Here is an 8,157-nt window from a genome sequence, read left to right on the forward strand (position 1 = left end):
TCCTGCCTTTCTTCCAGGGTGTGTCGCGGAGTGCGCTCCTGGCGTCCACAGGTCAGCTTTCAGACCAAGAATCCATTTGCACCCTGCTGAAGTCCCACTGTATTGAACCACACTGACACAGTCCTTAGTGGTCAAATATATACAGTGATTGTATTTGCAAGTTCACAGCTCACACGGACACAATGCTTCGCCAGGCAATCAACATAAGAACAAGCACACAGTGTACATACTACACACAGCTATATACATGGAACAGCCAATCAGATTGTTGCTGAGTCACTCTGATAGCAGATCAGCATTACACCAGCCAGAACCAGTTTGGTCTGGTTACCTGGACTGACAGTCACTCTGACACCTGTCACATAGATTGGCATGATCTTGTACACATCACACATGCTGAATACTTATTGCACTTCAACAGGGACCCCGTATATATCAACTCGTAACCAACCCATCTCCAACCCATCCCTAGGAATGATTTAGAAAGTTTGGACCCAACCATCCTCAGCAGCTGTGGTCATCATCTTGCAGCCTACTGGTGGTACCAAGCTCTCAAGTCACATGTTTGGCATCCACCAGGGTGAGGACGTTTTCCATTGTAGCCCTGTCCTGGTGGAATGCCCTCTTAGCTGAGACCTGGGCCCTGCAAGACCTCTCTGGGGTTGCGCAGGACCTTTAAGGCTGAGCTTTTCTGTTAGGCCTTCCCTGGTCAAGCGTATTTCGGGGGCTTATTTATTTATTCTTTAGATTTATGTATCACCCAATCCGTGAGTACACAGAGCTCTGTGAGATTTACATCAGTAAAAAGATACATAAATATGGCCCTGTTCACACGTAGAATTTGTGGCAGGAGAGGCACAAATGTCGAGCGGAGCATACGGGCGCGATCACAAGGACACATCTGGCAAGCGTAGCATACCCATCGCCGACCCGTAGCATCCGCCTGAAGATCCGGAGTTAAAAAATACCCGAGAAAGCCTACTAGCAAACGGTTTGCTACGGGCCGTCGACAGAATACCTACGTATGATCGCTCAATCATGCTCCTCTTGCTGTGTTGATGCCCGCCGGAAACACACACCAACAAACAAAACCCTAATTTGCTGCGGCGGCATTTGATCGCATTCTGGCACGTTAAATTGCACCGGCGTGAAAAGCCACGCCTCCCTTCCTGCATTATCTGGCCCATGTGACTGGGGCCTGTGTTTGGTTTGGCATGTCACAAATTGTGCATCCCTGTCTTAGTTGGTGTTCTAACAATGTGACCAGAGAGACTAAAAGAATGTCTTTATAGCCTCTTTGGTATATCAGGAAGGGGAGGGGGAGTGAGAGAAGGGGGGGAAGGAAGAGGAAGGTGCTAGCGATGTTATTGTCCATCGCTGCCCTCAACCAAAAGCTTTGCAAAATTTCATTAAGTCCCGCAGGGCCCTGCTGTTGTTTGGAAGAGAGTTCCACCAAATTGGAGCCAGAGCTGAGAAGGCCCCGGCTCTGGTTGAGAACAGTCGGATATCTTTGGGGCCAGGTATCACCAGCAGATTGTTTTCAGCTGTCCGTAATGCTCTTTGGGGAACATACCAGAGGAGGAAGTCCCGGAGATACGTGGGTCTCAGACCGCTCAAGGCCTTAAAAGTGTGTCCGCTGCTATCAGTTGTAAATTGTTTGCTTTTCATACTCTGTATCTTATATTGCTTTCCTATATTTATTATCTCTGTTTTTATACTACTGTGAACTTCTCTAGCCTTCCAGGGAACAGTCAGGGTTGATTTCTTTTAGGATTGACTGATCTGAGCTCCTTGCAGTCCAGGGGACTCTCAAGAGTCTTCTCCAGAAAACTGGAAGGCCAGAGACTGAAGCTGAAGAAGCTCAAATACTTTGGCCACCCAATGAGAAGGGAGCACTCACTGGAGAAGACCCTGATGCTGGAAAGACTGAAGGCCAAAGAAGAAGGTGGACAGCCAAGGATGAGATGGTTAGACAGTGTTATCGATGCAATGAACGTGAAATTAAGCATACTCCGGAGGCCGGCAGAAGTCAGGAGGGGCCTGGCGTGATATGGTCCATGGGTTTGCAAAGAGTCAGACTCGACTGTATGACTGAACAACAACAAGAAGAACTGCTAGTGGCCTGGCGTGATGTGGTCCATGGGGTTTGCAAAGAGTCAGACTCGACTGTATGACTGAACAACAACAAGAAGAACTGCTCTGAGCCCCACTTTGTGGGGAAGGGCGGTATATAAACTGGAATGATAAATGAAATTAAATAACCATGTAGTTAAGAAAGATCACACAGAATGTGTGCCATCTCCTGCTTGGGAAATTTCTGGAGATCTGGAGAGAGTACTTGGAAAGTATGGAGTTTGGGGACGACAAGAGCGCAGTGGTGATGTAATGTCACTCTAGGACTTCCGAGTTCTCCTAAACTCTATAGTCTACCATGAGTCTGCCCTCTGAAGCGTCTATTTCCTCAAGGGGAACTGATCGCTACGGTCTGGAGAACAGCTGTCATTAAAGGAGAACTCAAGGCCCCAACTGGAAGCTGGTGACCCTGACCATGTCCCTATGCCGGTGTCCGGAGCCCCAAGGGTGTGTGAACCTGGCAACGGAATATCTCATGTTGATTCTCTTCCATTATGTGATTAGTGTGTTATGGATGTTCAGTGCCACAGGAAGGGGGCCACGTTATGATGGGAAACATTTTCCCCCTGCAATTCACGCTGCAGTGTTAATGGGAAAATCGGGATGTAGTCAGCTAATGTCGCAGTTTTTTCTTGCACTGCTGGATACCCGTGATGGTGCTTATACCTGTTCTCAGTGTTGATCTTGAACCTGAGCTACTTCTTTATTTATGATGAAAACAGGTGTGTGTGGGGGGTTGGGTTCTATGTCCAGTAAATAATGTACAGATAAGAAGGTAAACAAGCTGCCTTGTGCATTAAAAGTAATGTAACATTATTCAATGAGAGTCCCTTGGACTGCAAGAAGATTCAATCAGTCAATCCTAAAAGAAATCAACCCTGACTGTTCCCTGGAAGGCCAGATAATGAAACTGAAGCTCAAATACTTTGGCCACCAAATGAGAAGGGAGTGCTCACTGGAGAAGACCCTGCTGCTGGGAAAGACTGAAGGTCAAAGAAGACGGGGACGGCAAAGGATGAGATGGTTAGACAGTGTCATAGATGCAACGGACATGAAGTTGAGCAAACTTCAGCAGAGGACGGCGGAAGACAGGAGGGCCTGGCGTGATCTGGTCCATGGGGTCACGAAGAGTCGGACTCGACTGTGCGAGACTGAACAACAACAAAACCTTATTCACAGCAACATGCCTGTGATGTATTGTCCAGGCCCTTCTCTTGCAACATGGCAGAACTTCCCTTATTATACACTTAATTAAGGCCCCGGTCACATGGAAGGTTTTGGGCCAGGAGAGGAATGGATTGGGGGCGCAGCAAACGGGCGCAATCTCACCGCAACATCTGGGAAGTGGCGCGCACCCGTCCCCAATCCGGCCCTTCAGGCCGAAAATCCGCTGTTAAAATAAACCACCTACAGAGGTGGACTTACCAGAAAGGCTGCGGCAAGCCCGGCCGTGGGATCGCCGGCGCGTCCTTCTGCTGGCGCATCCGAGGCTCCCAGCCGAACTGCGCATGCACACACATGCGCAGCCAGCTGCCTCGGTCTCCCGTCGGTGGCTTCCTCCCCAGCATCTGATTGTGCCGGGGAGCAATGGCGTGGCGGCTCAGGGGATCTGTGTGATCCCGCCGCCGCGTGTCTTTTTTGGTGCGGCTCTGAATAGCCGCACTTTGGCCGTGTTTTTTTCTGCCGTGTGGCAGGGTTCTAAGTGCCACACTATATAGGACAACGTTCCTCATGTCCTCCATGAGGTTGCGGTCGACACTTTAAAAATGCCACGAGGAAGAGCTGTCAGGTCCCCCTTGGTCACTGCCAGGGGATGTGGGGGGATCCAGGTTGGGAAACTCCTAGAGATTGGGAAGTGGAGCCTGGCGGGGATGGGGACCTCAGTGGGGTACGATGCCGTAGAGTCCACCCTCCAAAGCATCCATTTTCTCCAGGGGAACTGATCTCTGTAGTCTGGAGATGAGCTGTAATTCCAGAGGATCCCCAGGCCCCACTGGGAGGCTAGCATCCCTATCCCTATATGAGAGCATCCCTATAGCATCCCTATATGAGAGTCAGTTTGGTGTAGTGGTTAAGTGCGCGGACTCTAATCTGGGAGAACCGGGTTTGATTCCCCACTCCTCCACTTGCACCTGGCTGGATGACCTTGGGCAAGTCGTAGTTGTGGGGAGGGGAAGGGAAAGGAGTTTGTAAGCCGCTCTGATACACCTTTGGGTAGTGTAGGGCGGGGTATAAATCCAATCTCTTCTTCTTCTTCTTCTATCGTGAGGGACTGGGACCTCATGGCATTTCTAAGCCACTTTAAAATGACCATGGCTTTCCCATTGCAGACACAAGGACGCTGCCACATCTAGTTTGGTCTGAAGTTTACAATGCAGGAGGGGAGAATTTCAGGCCGGAAAGAACAGTGTGCAGGTTTTCCTAGAGGGCATTTATTTATTTGTGTTGTTCAGTTTCTATCCCACACCTTCCCAAGAGTTGTAGACTCACTCGACAACAGACTAAGTAGAAAAATATGCAAATCATACAGAGTTCAATTATACTCAATGAGGACTCCTTAATATGGGCTCGAAAAGGAAGACAAAGAACAAATCTCCAGATGTTTTCATTTTTAATCAAAAGCGGAAGTGGGAGGCTCAGCATTCTAACAGAGCAGCAGTTTTCCAAACCAAATCACACAAACACGCACACACAGACACACACACCGTCTCCTAGGAAAACATACAGACATCTGCATTTCTCCTCAGCAAAACAAGCTGCATCTTTAGAGAAAGTGGCTGAAGTCAGGAAACCAGCTGTGTCGGAGCTCTGGTCCAGTTCAGACCCCCCAGAGTTGCTACTCAATGAAAACTGGAAACGCCAGGAGAACTGCCTCTCCGAACGCTGAAGGTATGCAAGTGTGCCTTCCAACACACCACTCCAAGTGGAAGTAGACCAAGACTCACAATGAAGACTCCATGTTGCATCCACATGCACAGCTGAGAAGCAGTTCCAGAGTATTAAAGGCATAAAAGGTAAAGGTAAAGGTTCCCTTGCTCGAAAGCCAGTCGAATCCGACTCTAGGGTTGCGGTGCTCATCTCCTTTTCAAAGCCGAAGAGCCAGCGCTGTCCGAAGATGTTTCCATGGTCATGCGGCCGGCATGACTAAACACCAAGGTGCACAGAACACTGTTCCCTTCCCACCGAAGGGGTACCTATTTATCTACTTGCAATTTCTTGCTTTCAAACTGCTAGGCTGGCAGGAGCTGGAACTAGAGATGGGAGCTCACTCCGTCATGCGGCACACTCGGGTCTTGAACTACTGAACCTTCCACAGCCTGCAGTTCAGCGTCTTAAACACTTGAGCCACCGCTCAAAGTGGTCAAAGGCATACCAGTTTCGATTTTGCATGTGACTGTTCTAATCAAGAACAGTCCCAGATACATTTTTGGGCAGGCAAAACTCATTGCTGAACTAATGGGGGGAAACACACAAAAAACACTGTGAAGATTCACTTATAAACCATGCGTGAACCAAATAAAGACTATTGCAAATTCATACGTCATTAGATTTATATAAACTTCAAGAATCTTATACTATAATGAAAACTTCCAAAGTGCCCTTTAAACATGTACAACACCATGTCAGAGAACTAAGCACATCAATCACAAAGATAAATCCAAATCATAAAGGTTACTCAATTAAATAGGTAAGTCTTCTGGAAAAAAAAACAGTGACTTGCTCAATTCAATAGGTAAATCTTCCGAAAAAATAGTGGCATCAAGGCCACCTGTCAAGCTCGGGCCTCGCTTACCAAATATTTCCTGTTTTCTTACACTCTTGCATTAGGAGTTATTGTCCCACATTTCATTATTCCATTGGTTGTGTTATGGATTCTCATGTATTCTTCTACAATTCCTATGTTGCACGCAACCTTGCCCTTCTTCACTGCTGTTTATCATCTCTGCTGGGAACTGGGGGAAGGTGGATGTGTACAGCTATCTGCTTTGGTTGGTTAGTGTCAACTCGTAACAGTTCTCACACAGGGGCTTCCTGAGTGTGTTGAAAACACCTTGGGAAGCATATGATCTCATCATTCTGGGTGGCCCTGCAGTCTGGAAAGCGTCTAGATAATGTAACCGTTAGCTTGCAGGTGTTAGAGGCGGTCGCAAGGGCAGGGGCAGATGTGTGGTGGGCTGAACGAGAGCAATGATTGGTCGCTTAACATTTCTGGAATTTCTTGCTTTCAGTATCGTGGCAGAACTGGCGTCCGGGCCCCAGTTCTGACACAGAAGCTGTCTATGCTTGGAACCTTTCGACTTCTTAATCTTGCTGCTACAAGAGTGTTTGTGAGAGTGATTGCATCCAGGACTTGACACCACCTGAAACTTCTATGTTCCACGAATAACAATTCACTAGCAAGAATATACAAATTTTCTAGTAGACTGTGTAGCTTCCCAGCAGATTAACGCATTTCCCAGGCTAAATCACGTTTCCAGTCCTCATCAGAGTCAGGAATAAGCATCAAGAATAAGCATTTTCACATGGCGCTCACAAACTCATCAGAATTCTCGCCACTTTCAACAATCAAGGCGCTTCCTGCTTCACACTCAGGGCTGGTAGAAGCTCTTGACTAATGGGGAAGCAGTGCCATAGTGCTCTTTAGCGTTTTATACATTGTCACTTTTTGGGTTGCTCCCCGGCGCTGAATATCACGAGCGCGCCCCTCCCTGGCTCGCTGTGGTGTCGGACCAGGGACGCCCTGGGCCCCAAGGCTGTCTTCCGAGCCCCGTTCCTTGCTGGGCATTGTCAAAGATTTCGGCACGGGTTGCGCCAGTCCCGCTGCAGCGGCCGATACGGCCGCGGAAGAACCCGCGGCGGGACATACATATTTCCAATTAAATGCCAAGGTCAGTCCATAATAAACACACAGTAAAATGAAAATGTAACCTATCCAAACATGCAAGAGAAGACAATGCATAATGTTCTGACTTCCTCCTCATCCGAGTCTTCTCTGAACTGCGTACTATACCACAAACATGATAACTAAACTCGGAATTGCCAATTAAATTTGTATTAAAATGGAGTATGGGTGGGTTGTGGTCATATTTTCTCTCAGAAGAAAAATAACACGACAAAAAAACAGAGGAAATTAACATGACAACACAGGGAACCTCACCCAGTCGGGCATGGAAAGGACTGGCACATAGCTAGCTCTTTCGTGATGCTGTGGGTCGGTGCACATGGCCCTTAGCTGGCAGAGGTGATTCATCTCATTAATTTCAACAATGAACGAGACTCTGGCATGCTAACTAATTAGGGGACACCCAAATGGACAGCATCCAACTTCTTAGAGGGACAAGCGGCATTTTGGCACATTGCAGAAGGCACCTACAGCAGTTTTATTCCAGAGAGCATTTATTGGAGGGTTTAGCAGATTTGGCTGTGCTTATTCTAACCCTGTGTGGTGTCTTTAAAGTTCTTCTCTGTGTTAAACCTTCAGTGCTCTTGTCATCTGTCTATTTTAATCTGTATTTTGATTTTGTTACTTGACTATTATAGTTTGTGATGCCTTCCATGGAGATAGTCTGTCTGCAGAAGTGGAAAAGAGCAAGAGTCCAGGTAGCCCCTTAAAGACTGCGGTCACACACACAAAATAATCCACTTTCAACCCACTTTCAGTGCACTTCCCAGCTGGATTTTTACTGTGTGTGAACTGGCAAGATCCAATTGGAAAGTGGATTGAAAGTAGACTATTTAGCATGTGTGACCGCAGCCAAAAATGAACAAAATTTGTGGCAGGGCTGGAGCTTTCATGAAGCAGTGAGCAGTGACTCACGAAAGCTCCTCCCCGGCCACAAATTTTGTTAGGCTGCATGCAGATCCACTGCTGCCCCACCTCTAATTGAGCCATATTATTTTGCGCCAGAGAATCGTGATCAGACGCACCCCTTTTAGCACGCTTCAAAGCGCTTCTACTGGCCCTAGAGTGATCAGATGGCAGCAGGCAGGGAGACAGCCCGTCGGCCATTTTTTTCAAAAAGC

Source organism: Gekko japonicus, unplaced genomic scaffold, assembly GCF_001447785.1.
Source record: "Gekko japonicus isolate JY-2015 unplaced genomic scaffold, Gekko_japonicus_V1.1 scaffold3279, whole genome shotgun sequence".
In the NCBI taxonomy this organism is placed as follows: Eukaryota; Metazoa; Chordata; class Lepidosauria; order Squamata; family Gekkonidae; genus Gekko; species Gekko japonicus.